Source organism: Ambystoma mexicanum, chromosome 6p (genome assembly GCF_040938575.1).
Source record: "Ambystoma mexicanum isolate Mex_15411 chromosome 6p, UKY_AmexF1_1, whole genome shotgun sequence".
Lineage (NCBI taxonomy): Eukaryota > Metazoa > Chordata > Amphibia > Caudata > Ambystomatidae > Ambystoma > Ambystoma mexicanum.
The window spans coordinates 601,963,094-601,984,652 of record NC_090935.1 but is presented as its reverse complement, the minus strand read 5'-3'; positions in this window follow the sequence as shown (position 1 = coordinate 601,984,652).

Below are 21,559 nucleotides of genomic sequence, written 5' to 3'. Positions count from 1 at the left end.
CTCAGGAGTTGGCACAGCAGTTTTTCGACGGGTTCTCCCGTGAGGCGTGCAATTTGTGTAGTGCGCTTAATTGTACTCATGAAACGTTCCACTGTACCGCTTGCTTGAGGCCATAAAGGCGTTACCTTTCTGTGGCGGAAACGCATGTATTCTGCGAATCTCTGGAAGTCTTGTCCAGTGAATGGAGGCCCATTGTCGGTCTTTACTATTTTTGGTATGCCGTAGATTGCGAACATCCGATCCAGTGCTGGGATGGTGTGATGTGCGGAGGTGGACGGCACTATCTGTAGGTCAGGATACCTTGAATCCATGGCTACCAGTATGTACTCACCCCCCTTCCATGGCAGCGCCGTCATGCTTAGCAGCTCAGGGAATGTGTGCGGCTTTATGATGGCACAGGTGGGGCAGTTTTGTAGCAGTCCCTCTACGGATGTGTCTAGTTGGGGAAACCAAAGTTTTTGGGCCTCATTACACGGATGGCGGAGAACCATGGCGCTATTAGCGCCATGGTCCATGCCGGTAAAATACCGGCACCGCCTTGGTGGAAAGGGGAATTACCGCCCCATTCCAAGGTTGGCGGGGTGGTAATTCCCCCTTCCACCATTGCCCTACCCCATTCCCATTTTTGCCCCATAGGGCATAATGAGAATGGGGAAGGCGCTAATTACGGTACCGCAAATTGCGGTACTGTAATTAGCTACCTGGGTCCCTTTGCGGGTTGGTTTTTAACACCTGCTAAAAGCAGGCGTTAAATTCCCCAACCCGCAAAGGGACCTCGTAGTAAAGCGGTAAGGATTTACCGGTAAAATACTGGTAACGGTAAACCCTTACCGCCATCCGTGTAATGAGGCCCTTTGTCTTAGCATCCTTTTTGTGGATACAATGCCCCTATGCCTTCATGGTCTAGTTCTAGAACCTTCTGTCGCAAGCTCCTCGGGATTACGAGCTTAGTCCCTTTTAGCAGTAGTCCTTTCTCCGTCTTGGCTAGTTCTTCTTTTACAGCGAGGAAACATGTGATATCTTGTTTTGTGTCATCGTTCATTCTTTCACGGATCTGCTTTGCATGTTTCCATCGCCCTTTTTCTAGGCATCTTAGGATGACTTGTATTCCTTGGTCGGTGTTGGATTCCCGTGTTATTTGCTCCATGTCAAGTCCTTGGGGTGTGCTGCTGTGGATAACATATCTTATATACTGGTCCGCGATGGATGGTTCTGGTCCACTCTCTTCTTTTGGGTGGCGAGAGAGAAAGTCCGCCGGGTTTTGGTCTTTCCCGGGCCTGTGTGTGATGGTGAATTGGTAGTCCTGTAGCCAAAGTGCCCATCTGGCTATTTTGGGTGGCATTTTTGCCTGAGGATTTCCATAAATGAAGATGAGTGCCTGGTGTTCTGTTACCACTACGAGCGGTTTTCCATATAGGAAAAGTTGAAAGTGCTCGCAGGCCCAGACGACCGCTAGACCTTCCTTCTCCGCTTGCGAATAGGCTTGTTCAGTTTTGGAGAGGCTTCGACTGGCGTAAGACACTATGTGCTTCTCGCTTCCCTCTTTATTGTCTAATTGCGTGAGAATGGCGCCTAACCCTACGGGACTGGCGTCAACGATGAGTTCTGTGGTCTTCTTGGGGTCAAAATATGCCATGTTGCGGGCGTCAGAGATGCAGTCTTTAATATTTTGGAATGCTTCTTGGCATTTTGGGGACCAGACAAATTCGGTATTTAGCTTGATGAGGGCTCTGAGAGGTTCACTGATGGACGCGAAATCGCGTATGTATCTTGTGCAATAGCTTGCGAGCCCTAAGAAGGATCTGAGGTCTGAGGTTGTCGTGGGTGGTTTAGCTTCACGGAGTGCGCTTACTTTCTCAGGATCGGGTGTCATTCCCTTCTCGGAGAATATGTGTCCAAAGAACCTGAGTGTTTTCTTGCAAAACTCACACTTTTCTTTGTTTAGTGTTAGCCTGGCTTCTTCTAGGGCCATGCAGACCCTCATTAACGTGTCATCATGTTGCTCTTGAGTTTGGCCGAAAACCAAGATGTCATCTCTATAGTTCAAGCAATTGGGCACATGTTTGATGACATTGTGAATTTCCGCTTGGAAGATTTCTGCGGCTGAGGATACCCCAAAACTCAACCGTTTGTAACAGAATAGACCTAGGTGGGTGGCGAACGTTGTCATATATCGGAAGTTTTTGCTAGGTTCCAGCTGGTGGTAGCCCTTGTTTAAGTCCAGCTTGGAGAACACAGTTGCTCCATTCAACAGGTGTACCATGTCCGTTATTCGCGGGGCTTGATGTCGTTCTCTCAGGATGGCCTCATTTGGTCTTCTCATATCTACACATATCCTGATGTCGGAGGAGTCTTTTTTGGGCATGGGCACTATAGGGGAGACCCATGGCGTGGGGCCTTCTGCGGGCTCAATGATGTCCGCCTCGAGCAGTTTGGTCAGTTCGTTTTCGACTTGCTGTTGAATGTTAATGGGGATGCCCCTGTAGTGTTGTGCTACTGGTGGGACGCTGGCGTTGATGTGAATTTCAATCTGCCTGTCCTTCAGTTTTCCGAGACCTTTAAACAGTGCTGGGAAGACTTGGTCGATGCTTGCCTTGGGGTCTAAGTACTTGTGCACCATGAGGCGATACAAGATGTGGATAAGTCCCATCTCAATGGCTGCTCGATAGCTTAGAATACACCCGCTCTCAGTGGCAGCCTCAAGCACATGCATGGGGATGTTCTTCTCATGTTCCTTGTATCGACATGTGGCCATGAAGAATCCTCTACAGGCCAGTGGTGTTTTTGAGCCGTTTGGGTAGATGAGAGCTCATGCTAGCTGTAGATGAGGGGCGTTTAGTATTCTTTCATAGACTTCCTCACTGATTACATTTACAGTTGCTCCCGTGTCTATCAGGAATTCGGCCGTGGCTTGGTTGACTTGTAGCCTCAAAATTGGACTGTTCTTTTGCTGTGTTGTTTCCAAGGGCATGTAGGTATCCTTTTCTTCGCAGTGCTTCCTGGTGTTTTTCCGGTCTGCGGTCTCTCTCTTCGGATGATATACTTGACATGCTTTCTGATGGTGACTGTTCTACGAGGCATCGCACGTACCTCCTGGGTCTTCTCCTGGTCTTGTGTGGTGTGGCTGTGGCTTTGTTCTCTCTCCAGTCCCTTTTGTCTTGCCTTCTTTCTGGTTGTTCCTCGAGGTATCGGTGACATCCTTGTTCATGATACTTGTGGGTGACCCGGGGATGCTGTGTGGGTGGGTTTTGCTCCAGTTCGATCATGGGTTTTCCGCTTCTTCCTGCCCCTTTCATCTTGCTGCGGAATATCAAGCAGACAGCCTTGTAGTGATTGTCACCAACACATGCGGAGCATGTCTGGCCCATAGCGGGGCATGTCCCTTCATGGGGATATTCGCATCCACACCGATAACAGAATGGGTCACTGTTGGTTCTCACTGTCCCTTCTAGTCTGTTAAGACTTTCGTGCTTCCCATGCGTGATTTTTATTTCATCCAAGCCTTCCACCTGTGCCGCGAGTGCAGCATCTGATCGGGCCAGACGTAGAATCTCGTCCAAACTTCTCGGCTGTTGCAGCAATCGTTTGCGAAAATCAGCGCTTTCACATCCCACAATGAACTGCGACCTGAGGGCCTCCTCGTTGGGGTAATTATTGAAATCACAGTGTTTCATTTTGGCTCGTAGCCTCATGACAAAAGCATCGATGGTTTCTCCCTTGATCTGTTTGGTGGTATGGAATACGTGCCGCTCATAGTCCACATTTGTGTGGGGTGTGAAATAATCAGTGAGTGATGTTTTCAGTTTGACGTAGGTGTCAATGGTGTCCTCCGGTATTTCGTCGAGAATGTCTCGCGCGTTGGCCCCTACTGCATGGTTTAATAGATTTAGTTTATGCTCATCCTCTAGTGGTCCTGCCACTTTTATGCATACTTCAAAGTCCCTCAGCCATCTTCTCCACCTTGATCCGAGAGTGCCAGTGCCTGTGAGGTCGAAGTTTGCTGGCAACTGGGCTACAAGGCTGTCTGTCATCTTTCTGTGCTCTATTGTGGCGGGAGTCACAGGGACTGTCAATGTCTCCTCTTCCGAGCTGCTCAGGGGCTGAGCTGACGTCACAGGGAATGTCAACGGTTCTCTTTCCGATCCACTCATGAGCAGCTTTCAGGTGAATATTATTTGTGCCGGCCGTAGAGCCGGGTTTCACAGGTTGTGACAAGAAGTTTTTGTTGCTGGCAGGCCGCTGCACAGGGCGTGTGTATGAGGCCCACTGTCTGGCGTATGGCAGTATGCGTGTGCCGAGAAGAGAGGGGGCAAGGGAAATACTGCGCCACGTGTATGACAGGTTTGTGGGGCTCCAGTGTTTCCTGGCTGGGCCCAGTCTCTAATGCCTCGGGAGTTTGGGAGGTTCTCCTCGCACGGGTTGTGCCAGGAGAGGCGCTGCGCCACGTGTGTGCAGCCTTGTAGGCCTCAACTTTGAAGGATATGTGTTTGCGGGCTTTTCCGGTGGTTCGCGTTGGGGCGCGTGAGCTTAAACTTGAATGTGTTCCTTGGCCTTCGTTGCCGTTGGCGGGAGGCCAGTGCTCCTCAACCACCCGGGGATGCGCTGGAGGTTCACTCCAGCCGTTGCCGTTGGCGGGAGGCCGGTGCTCCTCGACCGCCCGGAGGCGTGCGCGGGGAGCTGCTGCTCCACCCGCTGATGACGCGGCTGCGTCTGCTGGCGTGGTTGCCGTTGGCGGGAGACTTATCTCTCCTCTCTCCCCGCCCGGATGTATGCTACGCGGGGAGCTGTTACTGGTGCTCCACCCGCGGACTGTGCGCGTAGGAGTCTCTTCGGAGCTCGCGCAGGACTGCAGGCCTCTTTCCGACAGTGGGGAGTCCCTCGCTCCACCCACCGTCGCCGGGAGTCCTCGACCGAGCAAAATCCTGTCTCCAGTGGCGCCCGATTGCACGCCACAAGCGCTCTGGATCCTTGAGGTGGCGGGCACGGTGGAGACACGTGTCCGCCTCATCGCCAATGTAATAGCCTGATCGTGGACCTCCTCACGCTACCACACACTTATCCGCTCACCCAGGTAAGGACACACGGACGACTGGAGCTGGGGTGCAACACGTCTTTATTCTCTCACATCAACCTCTAACTAACTCTTTAGGCGGTAACCCCACCTCTTCCCACTCACATGGGTCGCAGCCACTGATCAGTGTCAATAGACAGAGGACTCATCCTCTGACAATAGAAAGTGGCGACACCACAGGAACCAAGCTGCACCTCACTGAGGAGGCCCAGCAAGGCCGAAACATGTCTGGGGTTGCTTGTGTTTCCGTGCAGAGGGGACCTGGCCTAGCAGTTCGGGCTGGGCTGCTACCATTGGTGGCAGTACCTGACTGATTTGCATATGGCTGGGCCCCTTTTGCAATGGCGCAGACGGGCTAAAAAACGGTGGTGTGGAAGGTTGCCCAGAGCAATGCCAGTGGTTCAGATTCATTCCAAACCTTCCACCCATCACTTTTGTGCTTACTTTCCCCCAACCACGCCAGTGGTGAAAGCGCACGGTATAAGAACCTTTAACATAACATAACCTGCCACATTTCCCCAGCCATCGCCACGTGACTTGCAAGCGCAGTCTTCACGCGCTCACTCATGACGACCTCCTTCTAACCACGACTCCAATGAAAACAGTTTTCGTTGATTTGGCTCAACTCAAGGCCGCCGCCTCTGAAAGACGTTCAATCATCAGAGGTGTTTTGTGATATTAGTGACTGTCAGTCTGACCAAGCTGGCAGCTTGTCGGAATCACTTGGCTAGAGGCGCTGTTAAGCAAATCGTTGTAAGTAAAGAGGAAGAGAAAATAACGAAGAAAGTCCAGATTGGGAACAATATAAAGAAGTGTTTCTTTCCCATTGCGCTTCATTAAGTGTTATAAGCCTGAAGCCTAAACGAATGCTATGACAAAGATAACTTTCATATCAAACACATTAACAGTCCTCTCTCGCCACCTACTGGTAATAAAAGTATATTTTCTCACATGATGTTTTGTTTCGAACACATTTAAACCATGAAGATTCCAAAAGCGAAGCTCAATTTTTATTTATTATTTATTTATTTCCATTTGTATAGCGCACAAAACGGCCCTTAGGCATCGTGGCGCTGTTGCAGTAGGCTTGCTTATTTACAGAGTAGGTACAGATAAAAGACAGTGAATATTGTGATAGACAATTTTGAAAAGGGCATAAACTAGAGATAATGTTAACAGAGTGGTTTAGCAATGTGTTCCTTGGTTACAGTGGAACAATTTTACAGCTGTTCACGAACTACAGATTAGTTAAACAATTTAGTTTTAAGGATTTTACGGAATACAGTGTATGATAATTCGTTTCTGAGCGCTGTGGGCAGAGCATTCCAGTGTTTGGGCGCTAGATGTTGGAAGATGGAGCCTCCAGCCTTGGTTCTTTTGAAATTGGGAACGTGCATCAAGTTAGCGTGGTGTGAGCGAATGGGTCTAGCCGATGTGAGAGGAAAAAACTTCTCTGACAGGTAAGGAGGGGTAGTGTGTGAGAGGCACTTGTGTGTGATGCCCATCGTTTTGAAAAGAATACGCTCTTTAACGGGTAGCCAGTGTGCATATCTTCTGGCCTGTGAGAGATGTTCCCTTTTGGGGATGCACAGTGCAGCTCTAGGGGCATTGTTTTGGGCAACTTGTAGCCTATGGAGGTTTTTTGCGGACGTACCCAAGAGTAAGGCATTGCAATAGTCAAGTTTCGCCCTGACTGTGGCTCTTGCTATTGATAGGCGGTTGGTGGTCGACAGGTAAGGTTTGACTGCGTTGATCATTTTAGTGGTGAATGCTGCAGAGGAGATGATGGCACTGATTTGGCACGTCATTGAGAGAGAGGAGTCAATAAAAACCCTTAGAGTTTTTACTGCTGATGACACAGTGATAGGAATCTTATCAATGTGAAAAGCCTTGTATTGCGGATCGAGTTTGTTGAGCGTGTCAATAGTGTCTTCATGACGTTTACATTACTCACAAATGTTAACAGATGATGAGTAAGTGATTTGATCACATTTAATAAGACAAAGTGATAAGCCAGACAAGAACCTATAAGTAAAATAATGTTATTTCACACATTTAGAGAAAAAAAAGGACATGATTTACATTCATATTATTTTGCTTATTTGCTCCCAATAGCTGCACTGCGACGTTCATTATAATGTGTGCATATCTTTTGTAGCTCCTTTGCAATAGTGCGTTATTGGTGTGTTTATGTATCTACCCAGCATCGGGAGCTTTGTGGCTAAACCCAACAAGGGGGATTATTGCAATAATTCTCCTAAAATTCAACATTTTATGGCACTAATCTCATTATCAGAGGTTGAGTGGGGGCAGGACAAGCATACTGACAACTTTTTACCCCGCATATCTCTCAAAGCGTCCCCATTGAACAGGCGTATCACTCCTGGTGTAATAGCTTAAATGTATGTAGCGTGCCACACCTGGACTTTGCTTCAAGGAGAAACCATCATTTGACTCAAAATCCCTGAACATATTTAATTGGGCAGAAATTACCAGAGGCTATTTGAATGGTGGCAGTCGAACATTTATTTTTCAGAAATTTTAATTCAATGCTGAAGCTTTCCTGTTTAATACATTTTTATTCAGTAACTTGCAAGAACAATGTAAATATAGCATGGAGATACATAACTTATATTGCTTCTACAGATATACAAGAATTAATCTTGAGTTAATAATTTCTAATATAAAAGAAAAGAAATCAGGATAATTAAGAAGTCATGTATCAGTATGTAAATTGGACAAACAGTAGTGACAAATTGGACAGACACAATCGGATAGATGAAGGAGGAGTACCTTATAGCAAGAAAGTCAATATTATTCAACATTGTTTAGGTAAGCAATAAAAGGATTACATTTTTTATCAAACTTGTGTAAGGTATAAGAGGAAAAGGCATGACATTTTTCAATACAGTGAATAGAGCATATGAAATTCCACCAAGCAGAAACCGACGGTTTGCAAGAATCCTTCCAATTCGAAAAAGTAATGTGAAATTCAATACAAATAGGTTAAATAAAAATGGCAAATCCATTATTTTAAGGTATGTGTTAACAATTGGTCCAATTATAACATTGCAAAGTGATAGCAACTCTTTAAAATGAAAAATCTTTTGCATGCATATCCATATTTTTGTCCAGAATCATTGCACACATTTGCAATAAAAAATCAAATGAATGAACTCTTCATTGGACTTATGACATGACCAGCAATGACTGGATACATTAATATTGATTTTTGTAATTCTTGAAGGAGTGAAAAATGCACGGTGCAAAATAAAGAAATATGTTTGGTTTAGATTGGCAGCTACGTTTTTCCAAATTTCAGGCCAGAGATCTGGGGATGCTTGGAAATTCCTTTCTGATTCCCATTGTCTAATAATATTGGAGTTCACTAAGTTATTGCATTGGTTGTCATTTAGGTAAGTGCACCACGTGGCTGCCTTGATGGAAGGCTTGCACATTAAGGAGATTAAAAGTGGTAAGGGTGATTTATGAGTTAGTGAAGGTGGGAATTTGATTAGAGAATTGATGAGGTTTAAATCTACAATCAGATTCTGGAATATTGTATTGGTGAGAAAGTTGTGAAAAGGGGATTTCCGTAAAATTAAGAAATACATGTTTAATAAGCTTGATACCTGCAGTATACCATCTATTAAAATGATTAAGGTTAGATTTCATTGGCGCAGATTTGTTAAACCAAAAGAAAATGTCTTGAATATCTACTGAAGAGATGGCATTGGCTGGAAATTTATTGCAAATGGATTTAAGAAAATGTAAAGATAGGTAAGAAGTAATATTAAGCCAGGATGAAGTACATAGAAAGTGAGCGAGAGATAGAGGAGCAATAATATTAGCCCCCACTTTGATCCAAGTGGGGGCATCATGAAGATGATGTTCATAGTGAATGAAAGAACTCAATTGCTTTAATATAAATGCTTTATGGTATTGCTGAAAGGTAGGACATTTGACTCCTCCTGTTTGTTTAGAAAGTTTTAGTTTATTTATGGCAATTCTAGGGGTTTTCTTGTTCCAAAGGAATTTAAGAAGTATACAGTGTATTCTTTTGAACAAATTGATAGGAATATTTACTGGTATCATTGTTAGGAAATAAAATATTATATGGCTAATTATAATTGTCAAGCCGTCCCCACCAGGACAAGAAGAGTGGAGACCAACTAGAGGTTAAATTGGGGGTAAAGCATGTGGGGCCGGAAGGGGAGGGGCGAAGAAAAGGGTTATTCAGGAGTTGTGTAGTTAATAAAGTAATGGTTGGCTGCAAGAAACCTGTTGTCTCGTGTCTTCCTTGTTCCAGCCTCAGAAGGAGGTAACAAGTCCCAGCCTCCTTTATCGTAATGGCCTACAACATCTTTTGGGTGTCCCTTTCCAATTTCTAGGCTTTCACCAGTATTGTATTGCCCTTGGTTTAACTGTGTCACTTCCGGTTGTTAAATAGCGGATGTCCGCCTCTGTTACCAAATGCCAGGCAGTAGCTCCCATGCCCTTGCATGGAGCGAATAAACCTGGGACCACTGCATTCAGACGAGGAGTCTCAACTCTACATAGGGGGTCATTGCCTGTCGAACCCCACACCTGCCTTATACGCGTCCAGTGGATACTGCTTGCATCCGGAACCACAGTGAAAACCACCCAGTAAATCCACCTGTGACAGAAAAAGAAAATTAGCAACAAAAATGCAACCTAGAAACTGAAACTGGTTCAGGCCAGCCCAGGGGAGCACCCCTTCTGCCTTCCTTGGGAGAGGCAAGGCAATCAATACCTGATGCTGGCTGTCCCTGTAGCTCCCCCTATGGGGGCAGGCCATCCACTGAGTTGAGCGCATTCGACACACAACAGTGCTCCCAGCCCACTCACTCTAGACATTTACAGCCTGCTGTCTCCTTACCCACCTGATTTAGAGCATCATGTGATGTAAACATGTTGCTTTCATTTTCTGGATTTTCTGGTTTCCTGACTGTATTTGTGTGGCAAGAGGAACCTCTACTGAACCTTGCCATGGATGGTTACATGGGTAGGAGTATGCCTCAGTTTGCTGCAAATGGTGTTTCTATTACACTACAAGTGTGTTGGGGAATAAGATGGTGGAAGCTGTTTAGGTTTCAACAGAGGCGACATCCGTTTTTCTGCATTTGGAGGTCATTGTACCAGTATGGAAGCCATTGGGCTACTAATGTATCTTTAAGCCCTACCCCCAGCTCTTTTGTTTTGGACCATCCCTTTACCTGTGTGACCCATGGGGTAGGCCTAAAATGGCTGTTGTGCGGAAGTGGGATCTATTGTAAGTTCCTAAATATATTATACTATGGAAACAAAATAAGATCACAACACAACAGACACAGAGATAGATAAAGGGAACACATTTTATTATGCAAGGGGTTATTCAGCTGCTTACTAACAAGCCAAGCCCCCAGCACTCAGCTGTCACACTAGCACTAGCAATGAGAGCCCTCTCTAGCAAATGAGCAATCCGCACCCTGTAGCAATGAGAGCTGCAGCACACACTACCCCACTCCCTCCTCTGAGAGCTCACTCGCTCTTCTACTGAACAGAAATCCACTGTTATACATAGTGGCATTGACGTACATTACATGCGTAGAAGCATTCCATGGAAACAGCATGTTTCTACCTAAATGCATACATTGTTATAGCATGAACTGTACTGGACATATTCTAAGAAAGCAAGGCATATCGTGCAAACATTCTTCTCTCGTTCGAGACATCCTAACTCTGCAGAAACGAAAAACATCAATCATGCTATCTCTTCCTCCCGCACTCAAGGCTATATTCTCTGTGCTAAAGTATAGCTGACAGTCTGCCAAGAGTCACAGTGTTATAATAACATCTATACACGTGTGTTCAGCTGCGTTCAGCATTAACACATTTCCTTTTGTACTCCGCAAAGCCTGATTCATAATGGACAAAAAAGGCCACAATTAGCACTTAGAAAAACAGAGCATGCGCTTTACAAAATAACAAGTATATCTTTCTTATATCTTTCTGCATGGCTCTCAGAAAATGTTGATCCATGACAGCTCAGAAAAAAACTATATTGCTAAAAAGATTTTACATTAATTCATGAATGCTAACTATGAAAATATGCAGATTGACACTATCTGATCCCAGATCTGCACCCCCAAGAGTGGCTTAAACTTGGCTAGTCTGGTCTTTCTGTCCCTGGGTTACCTGATGCACATTGTGCAGGTTAACCTGAGAGTTTGGTGTTCTTTAGGGCTAGCCTGATTTAAGGGCCTCAAGCAGGTTTCTGAGTCTGCCTGGCATGTCATTTGAGGACTGTCTAAGGCCAGCCCCTGAGTGAAAGTGCTTATCTAGGGGAGACTCAGTCTATTCATTCAATTCTCACCTGAATTGCTGGAGCACTGCTATTAAGATGGGTTGCTGCATTTGATCACCTGCTTTGACCACAGTGAATGGAACCGGATTCCTTTGTCCTATCTCGGGGCTCTTCTTGAGGCTGTTGGAAGTCCTTCTTGGGTGTTTCCGCATCCATCCTATGGTCCTCCTTGCTGGCTGGCTCGTGTTAGGGCCATTTCTTGGTCATTGCTGTGCTGCCCCTTGCGTAATCCTCAAGAACCAAGTGTACTGAGGCAGGGAGTATCTTTGGCCTGAAAGAGTGGTGTGTCACCATTACACTTATTCAGCTCCATTTTAATCTATCCTGGGTCCTCAGAAACTGTGTCCCTCATTGTGGGACAATTCTTTTTTGGTTCGGTTCCCCATCTTGCCCGTGGAACTAGCCGGATCCCATTGTAAGAGTTGATCTATCTTCCTTGTTCCTCCTTTATCACTGCTGCTACATCTGGCTGGTGGGTCATCCAATCAGAACATGGATTAGTGTTCTTTTCATCTGTCTAGGTGGACGTGGGTTTGAGGTTCAAAACCCTATGTCCTGGGTCCTTGTCACAGATGTTTAAAAGGAGCCCTGTCATTACTGTTTTTTCCTGCAGTTCCAATACAAATCCTCAATGACATGCACCATGAGTACTTGTCCCACATCCTAATATATTCCTTGGAACTGTCTTAAGGTGTCCCCCGGATCCAGGAGTAGCAAGTTTTTCAGGACGCCCCTCTAATGCAGTTTTCCATTGACTTCCATTGGTCCAAATCTTATTCAGCTGGAACTCGAATCTGGAGCCGTAATGCTTCAAGGGGGTCTCCTCTGGTGTTCCCTGGAGCTGGTTTCGCCTTTGGCTGCAAGTACTAACCTAGCTGTACCGTCTTGCCTTAGGACTTTGTTCCAACCGACGCTCAGTGAATGGTGTCACTGAACTGAAGCTGCCAACAGCACATCACAGCTCTCTTGCTCTTTTTCCCGCTCAGTCCTACTAACCAACTCGCCTCCCTCCTTGCTTTACAGATCTGCCAGAGCATCAAGAGACCATGCAGTTGTAAACACTGCGTGGTATAAGAACCTTTAACATAACAGAACATAACATTCATTCCTACGAGATAAACTTTTACAAACGTTTAAACTCCACCTAAAGTGATTAACAGCATGTGTACCTGAATGTGGACATTTTTCGTGAGTCCCCCGGGGTTCCTGAAGGTTTACACCAAAAACTAGATTTTTAGCTGGTACCTGTGATTTATTCAGGACTTGGATGCAACCAATCACTGCACTGTACTTCTGTGCATAGAAATGTTTGGATTACTGTGTCTGACTTTGGTTATCTTGTTTCCATCTATTTCTAGGAGTGTATTGAAACATAATTATAAGGTGTGGTGGCCCTCTTGGCATTGTTTAACTTGTTAAACACCTTCCCTCCCTAGGGACTGCACTTATGTATATCATGTACCAGTGAGTTATCGGTTTTACTGTTTTCCAGAGGTTGTGGGGAATACTGCAGCTATTCAGGGTTTGGCCTCTGTTGGTCCTGATCATGAGTAAGTAATGTGTGGGGCCTATGTCTACAAATCTGTAGAGGAGCAGCCACATGCCTCTGCAGGACGTCCCGCCCCCCTCCCGCCTGTATGCTGGAAGCCTGAAACTGTGCCCTGCTTGACGCCAGCAGTTGTGACCATTCCACTGAGAATATTCAGAAAAGGTAACCGCTGAGAAAACCCTATCAAATGTATTCCCAAAAAGATGACAATATGATGGAGGAGCACCCCGAAGGAATATAAAAGAAGAGTGAAAGAGAAGCTGGTGACGTCACGAAAGACAAGCGTGACGCACAGAGAAGACTGGCTAAAGAAGAGAATTTATGGACCTTATAAAAACTGATGACGAAGTAAAGAATCAATTAAACGTTCATGTGCGAAGAGAAGATTACACGTGTAAGAAGCACTGCAGAAAATTAAAGCCATTCAATAACTGTACAGATGCTGTAACGCAAATAGATCAAGTAATCTCAGGTGCTGGCTATAAGTAGTGGATAGACTGCAGGCGGAGCCACCATTGTATAGAAGCTGGACATCGGTGTCATAAATTTAGTACGCTCGGACCCATGAAGAGAGGAGCCGAGGGCTGTGTCGCAGCACAAATTAGCTGGGATCGTGGAAGAGTTTAGAAGGGCTGTCTAGCCTGGTATCAAGGCTTAAGCAGCCAAGACTGGTTAGCTATCTAGGCGGTGAACATGAGGTGCTGAATCGTCCCTTGTTAAGGTGCAAAGAAAGAACATCATGAGTGCCAGGTTTTATTCATTTAAGACAATGAAATACTGCAAAACTGACCAAATCCTGGTTTCCTGGCACGTGAGCCAAGGATGGAAATAGAGTTGGGCGAGGAGTTCTAGAACGACGATAGTGCGTGCTCGTACTGCCTTTTATTCCCAGAGACAAGAATACACTGCAAGGCCATGTTCAAAGATAATCTGCATGGTAGAAGGCATGGCTGATGAGAGATGTTGGGCTAATTGGGTGGGGATGTACAGTCAAGCCCACCCCTGGCACTTGGGCTATGAGCTAAGTGCTCCTAGTGAGCTGAATGTTCCAGACTGGCACGAGCGTGCCAACCATTTGTAGAGGGCCATATAATGAAGGGCCTTATAGTTTGAGAGCCAATGATATGTCGTGTACCTAATAGTCATAAGGACATAAGTTGTCCACCTCACAGTAGATATCCAATCACAACCCAACCCCTTATAGAAAGTATACTTGGATGTTCCCCTTGAACATATCACAATCCTTCGTAGGTGTAACGCTCACCTGATTCCCGTAGAGGCGCCGGTCTTGACTGGCGTATACCGTATCTTCAAAGGTGATGTGTAACACACGGCTGGCTCTTTGGGCTGGACCTCTGTGCACTGTATGTGTGACTCGAAGGGTAAGATGTCTGCAGATAGAAAATATGGGATTAAGGAACTGGGTTATTGAATGTCTCTCTCTTCTTCCCTTTCTCTTCTCCTGTAGAACCCCAAAGGTTAACGCTCTCACCTTAGGTAAGTGAACGCTGTGCTCTCCATCTGCCTCGGGGCAGGGTGCTGTAACCAGTTTCTTCACTGGATAAGGGGAGCAGGCCTCTTGACTTCAGAGGACTGCTGTCCGTCGTTTACTGCACGAACGGTAAATTTCGAGTAATTCTAATGTCTTTAAAGTCTTTAGTAATGATGTCTCTTGTTTTGCAGGGTTCCGGCGATGGCGGATGACGGGCTGAAGTGAGTTGAAGATGGAGCCCGTGTGATGAATAGAAGCACCTGAAAGCACGTAAGTAAGCGCTTGTTGCCTGCTTCACGATGCGCTCTAACTGTCTTTTTATTTTGCAGGTACAAGTTCGGAGCGGCTGCAGGGTGCCGGAATACCCACTGGGTTAGATGTGGAAAGGAGTAATGGCACGTGAGTATTAAAGTTCCCCAATGTCTTTAAACGCACCTTGTTTTGTCTTTCAGATGCGGGATGCAGCGCCGAAGGCCTCCGGAGCGTGCGAAGAGTTGGTAAGCTTTTGTCTTTCAGATGCCGGAATGCAGTGTGAAGACCTCCGGAGCGCACGAAGAGTAGGTAAGCCTTTGTCTTTCAGATGCCGGAATGCAGCGCGAGGCGTTGGTGACAGCCGATGGACCAGGTAAGTGAAGAGCTGTCACTGAAGACCGTAATGCTAACCTGTTCTTTCTTGTCTTTATAGGTGTTGCTGAAGACTGGATTCAGGATGGTAAGCCTTTTTCCTTAGGCCCAGGATCAGATGCAGAAGACACGATGAGCGTTCTGCTGCAGAGGATGCAGAATAACGCAAAGCAAGATTCATCCATCGGGTGTGGTTTAAATAGCCTCCTGTAGTGCTTAGGTGTCTCCTTCCACAGCCACGCCTAGGTAAGAAAAGAGTTCCTGCTTTCCAGAAGAGTTCCAGTGTTCTGAATCTAGGGAGTGGCTCCTGCCCCACCCAACAGGAAAAGTAGTTCCAAACAGAAGAGGATCAGAGGCTCAACTGGCAGGCAAGTAAGCAGCATGGTCTGCTGCAGGTAAGTCCACCCAAGCATTAGGAGCCCGGCGCTTCCAGCGCTGGGACTGGGCATATTTATGAGCCTGGTGCCACTGGCGCCAGGACTCGGTCCAAAAGGTCCCAAATGGGACTGGTTGGCACTCGGAACCTGGGTTATGGATCTGCTTCCAAGGGAGTTGGGAAAACCCTGACCTTTTGGAAGCAGAGATCATGACAGTAGGTTTTTCTCATTTGCTACGTAGTATGACATCACGTATGACACATTTTTACTATATAACTGTGATATTTTTTTTAGGATTCGCTGAGAGCTCCAGCAAACGTACGTTAATGTCTGTTGTAACTCTTTGCCATCTGCCTGAGTTGGTTTGATTGTTTGGTGTTGGAGTTACTCTGCTTCCCATCCACTACATGCACGCTACCCAAAGGGCCTTATGTTCAAATCCCTTTCCCCACCTCTTTGCGTTATAATTCCTTGGGTTCACCATCAGGTATATGTCTAGTACTATCTGTGTGTGAAGGGTCTGATCTAAGGCCCTTTACTGTTTTCATCTACACTGTGCTTAGTGTATGTTGTGTCCTAAACGTATGGCATTTATTTGAACTTGTAGTGACTTTTGTTTAACTCTGAAATAAAGTGTATATGTTTCACTGTACCATTGTAGTGTAATCGCTTGGGTTATCTATTGGGTCTAACTGAACCTATGCACCAGCCTTCTCTCCTCCCATGAGTAAAGCCAAGACTCCAATGACAATGCTACCCATAGAGCGTTTGACCTATATGTTGGTTGAAATCCTGTGTTACCCTCAAGATAGATGGATTCACACCCCTCTGCAGGGGTGTGTGAAAAAATGGCCCTGGTTTGCAGGTGGTGGATCACAGTGATAGGAATCTGCGGCATTTCTCTAGGTGTGCGAGAGACTACCTACCTCTGTGCATAAGTGTACGCAAACAAAAAGAAGTTGCGTACCTTTTGCAAGATACTTCTTTGTGTAAAACTGTGCACTTACCAGCGTGTAGGTTGTTTTTCCAGAGTGTTTCAACTTACTGCTCCTGTCTGTAAATTGCTGGTAACGTTATACTGACCTCCAAGTAGGTTCTAGTGTAGGTTAGCAATTTTACATTCACTGGCGGCTGTCCTTAATGTAAAGACTGTTTTATTTACTTGAGTGAAAATGATGTTTTGTGCTGAATATCCTTGCTCTGTAGGAGTGTTTAGCGTGTTTTGGGAGCACAGAGTACAGCACCACTGCACAGGATCAATGTATAGCATGTTTTTTTTTTGGAAGTGCAGCGCCACTGCATGGGTTTGGTGCATTGATATAATGTGGTACAGCAAGACATGTGTTATTGAGCATTTTTATGCGGCGCTACTGCATGGGTTTGGTGCATTGCTATGATGCAGTTGTTTCAAGCTATGTGTTGCCAGTGTAACATGGACATATAAGTAAGGGCAGGTTATTCAGTCAAAAACGATTTTTAAATATAAAATGCAAATACATTTTTCACAGTTAAAAGCACACATCTGTACCTTCAAAATGCACACCATTTCTCACCTGAAATGCCTATGTTGCAAGAGACACATTTGGTAATTAACAAACTAATCTCACTAACAAGACTAATAATTATAACTCATTAATAAAAGAATGTCAGGCCGATTCATGGAATAATTAGCGCGGCGCAAGTGGGCAAAAACGTGCGAATCGCAGTGGAATAGCGAAAATCGCAGTGAACGTGCGAAAATCGCACGAAAAGCAGCGCACGTCGATTCATGGAAGTCCGTGCGCGAGAAAACCAGCGGATGTGCGATAAAAAGTGCGCGGCGCACGTTAGCGCACAGGCCATCTAACAGCGTGCGCCAGGTCACAGCGAAAATCGCACAGGCCACAGCGAAAATCGCACATAGCGCGGCGCACGCAATAAAAGTAGGCGGAACACGGGCGTAACACTCGGAATGGGGAACAACTTGCCAAAACGTGGGCGTCACGGGGGAAGTACAGGGCACAAGTGCGCGGAACGCCCACACGCTCGCCTACAACACGTATTCATGGAATAGAATAGGGGAAAAAAGCGCACGCTCAAACCAGCGCACAGGCACAAACACGACCGCCACAAGAAAGGAGGCGGTAGCGTCTCTGCGGCTGTAAGAAATGTGCGCCAAAAGGTGCGCCAACAAATAGCACCTATATACTGCCATGATGAATGTCCCATACTGTGGCCCTCCAGGAAAAATGACGTGCAAAGGGGTACCCACAAACACGGACACCCGCTGACAAAAAATACGTGTGCATGTATACCGGGGTGCGCGGGAAGTGTCACACGCGATTTGCAGGGTACGTGCATCACAGGGGTTCGCGTGAAGTTATTCACGCGATCGGGCCTGGGGGAGCGGGCTACGTGTATTACAGGGGTTCGCGTGAAGTTCCTCACGCGATCGGGCCTGGGGGAGCGGGCTTCGTGTATTACAGGGGTTCGCGTGAAGTTCCACACGCGATCGGGCCTGGGGGAGCGTGCTAAGTATATTTCAGGGGTTCGCGTGAAGTTTCACACGCGAATAGCCTGGGCGCGTGAATTTGAGGGGTGCGCGGGAAGTTCCTCACGCGATCGGGCCTGGGGGAGCGGGCTACGTGTATTACAGGGGTTCGCGTGAAGTTCCTCACGCGATCGGGCCTGGGGGAGCGGGCTACGTGTATTACAGGGGTTCGCGTGAAGTTCCTCACGCGATGGGTCCTGGGGGAGCGGGCTTCGTGTATTACAGGGGTTCGCGTGAAGTTCCACACGCGATCGGGCCTGGGGGAGCGTGCTACGTATATCACAGGGGTTCGCGTGAAGTTTCACACGCGAATAGCCTGGGCGCGTGAATTTGAGGGGTGCGCGGGAAGTTCCTCACGCGATCGGGCCTGGGGGAGCGGGCTACGTGTATAACAGGGGTTCGCGTGAAGTTCCTCACGCGATCGGGCCTGGGGGAGCGGGCTACGTGTATTACAGGGGTTCGCGTGAAGTTCCTCACGCGATCGGGCCTGGGGGAGCGGGCTACGTGTATTACAGGGGTTCGCGTGAAGTTCCTCACGCGATCGGGCCTGGGGGAGCGGGCTTCGTGTATTACAGGGGTTCGCGTGAAGTTCCACACGCGATCGGGCCTGGGGGAGCGTGCTACGTATATTTCAGGGGTTCGCGTGAAGTCTCACACGCGAATAGCCTGGGCGCGTGAATTTGAGGGGTGCGCGGGAAGTTCCTCACGCGATCGGGCCTGGGGGAGCGGGCTACGTGTATTACAGGGGTTCGCGGGAAGTTCCACACGCGAATAGCCTGGGCGCGTGTATTTCAGGGGTGCGCGGGAAGTTCCACACGCGAATAGCCTGGGCGCGTGAATTTGAGGGGTGCGCGGGAAGTTCCACACGCGAATAGCCTGGGCGCGTGTATTTCAGGGGTTCGCGGGAAGTTCCACACGCGAATAGCCTGGGCGCGTGTATTTCAGGGGTTCGCGGGAAGTTCCACACGCGAATAGCCTGGGCGCGTGTATTTCAGGGGTGCGCGGGAAGTTCCACACGCGAATAGCCTGGGCGCGTGAATTTGAGGGGTGCGCGGGAAGTTCCACACGCGAATAGCCTGGGCGCGTGTATTTCAGGGGTTCGCGGGAAGTTCCACACGCGAATATCCTGGGCGCGTGTATTTCAGGGGTTCGCGGGAAGTTCCACACGCGAATAGCCTGGGTGCGTGTATTTCAGGGGTGCGCGGGAAGTTCCACACGCGAATAGCCTGGCCGCGTGTATTTCAGGGGTGCGCGGGAAGTTCCACACGCGAATAGCCTGGGCGCGTGTATTTCAGGGGTGCGCGGGAAGTTCCACACGCGAATAGCCTGGGCGCGTGTATTTCAGGGGTGCGCGGGAAGTTCCACACGCGAATAGCCTGGCCGCGTGTATTTCAGGGGTGCGCGGGAAGTTCCACACGCGAATAGCCTGGGCGCGTGTATTTCAGGGGTGCGCGGGAAGTTCCACACGCGAATAGCCTGGGCGCGTGTATTTCAGGGGTTCGCGGGAAGTTCCACACGCGAATAGCCTGGCCGCGTGTATTTCAGGGGTGCGCGGGAAGTTCCACATGTGATTTGACAGTGTGGCTCCTCCCAGGTGTACCCTGTACACCCTCCACGGCCCCTGCAGGCAGCCCACACCACAGGGGACTACCCTGCATCCCTGGTCATGTCCCGCAGGCAGCCCACCCAACATGGGCATGCCCCCCAGCAAAGGCACATGTCTCCTTGAACTAATGAACACCAACACATGTCCCCTTGCACCCCCACCCCCCAGCACTGTGGGGCACCTGCCAGCAGGCCCCCACCCATGTCCAACTCATGTCTCCCACCACCCCCAAACCCCAGCCACCAGGGTCACCCTCCACCAGGGCCCCACTCATGTCTCCCACCACCCCCACCCCCGAGCACTGTGGGGCACCTGCCAGCAGGCCCCCACCCATGTCCAACTCATGTCTCCCACCACCCCCAAACCCCAGCCACCAGGGTCACCCTCCACCAGGGCCCCACTCATGTCTCCCACCACCCCCACCCCCCAGCACTGTGGGGCACCTGCCAGCAGGCCCCCACCCATGTCCAACTCATGTCTCCCACCACCCCCAAACCCCAGCCACCAGGGTCACCCTCCACCAGGGCCCCACTCATGTCTCCCACCACCCCCACCCCCCAGCACTGTGGGGCACCTGCCAGCAGGCCCCCACCCATGTCCAACTCATGTCTCCCACCACCCCCAAACCCCAGCCACCAGGGTCACCCTCCACCAGGGCCCCACTCATGTCTCCCACCGCCCCCACCCCCCAGCACTGTGGGGCACCTGCCAGCAGGCCCCCACCCATGTCCAACTCATGTCTCCCACCACCCCCAAACCCCAGCCACCAGGGTCACCCTCCACCAGGGCCCCACTCATGTCTCCCACCACCCCCACCCCCAGCACTGTGGGGCACCTGCCAGCAGGCCCCCACCCATGTCCAACTCATGTCTCCCACCACCCCCAAACCCCAGCCACCAGGGTCACCCTCCACCAGGGCCCCACTCATGTCTCCCACCACCCCCACCCCCCAGCACTGTGGGGCACCTGCCAGCAGGCCCCCACCCATGTCCAACTCATGTCTCTCGCCACCCCCACCCCCCAGCACTGTGGGGCACCTGCCAGCAGGCCCCCACCCATGTCCAATCCATGCCCCCCTGCACCTGGGTCCCAACATTCCCCAATCATGTCCGTAATGCCCATCCTCCCCTGCCAAAAGGCCCAACCAACTATCACACCCACCCACATATCAAAGGCAATTACATGTTACACCCCCAATGTAAATAATGCAATTTAACACATGTCTGTCACACACAATGGCTGCAAGTGAATGACAAAACACCCAACATGACATGCCTGAAAGCAATGAGATGATACGACACATTGAAGATTAAAAAAAAAATATGTATTGAACAGCAAATAAGAAAAAACACAAAGCAAATCAAACAAAACAAGATGAATGTCCATGAAAAAATTATGAAAAAATAAAATAAGCCAATCAAGAAGATAATCCTGGGTCCATGAGCCCTACCAAATTAAACCTAACTGACTACTAACTAAAAAGGGAACTATATACAAAAAAGTGGTGCATTGTCCAATCGCAACCCAAAAAAAATCCAAAAAAACAAAGGAAACCTAACCCTAACTATACAACTATATACAAAGGCAGCGGGCTATTCGGACGGCTCACTGGTTGTTGTCATGGGCCAGGGCATCCTCGAACTCCTGCTCAATGGCTTGGAGGCGGGCATGTTCCCTGGCCCCGAGGTCCCGCAGGGATAACGCAGTGTCAAGCTCAAACTCCCTGCGAAGACCCTCGAGGCACTCAGCCCGCCTCAGCGCCCTCCGCATGGAGTCCTCCGCCCTGACCATCGTGAGCCGTTCCTCCTCTGCCCGCTGCCGCTCCGCACCTATCCGCTGGCACAACCTCTCCCACACGGAAGCCACTCCCATTCCAGGGTTCTCCTGCCCTCCGGCCGATGCCTGCACCCCTGATGTTGATGGCCCCGAGCCATGATGCCTCC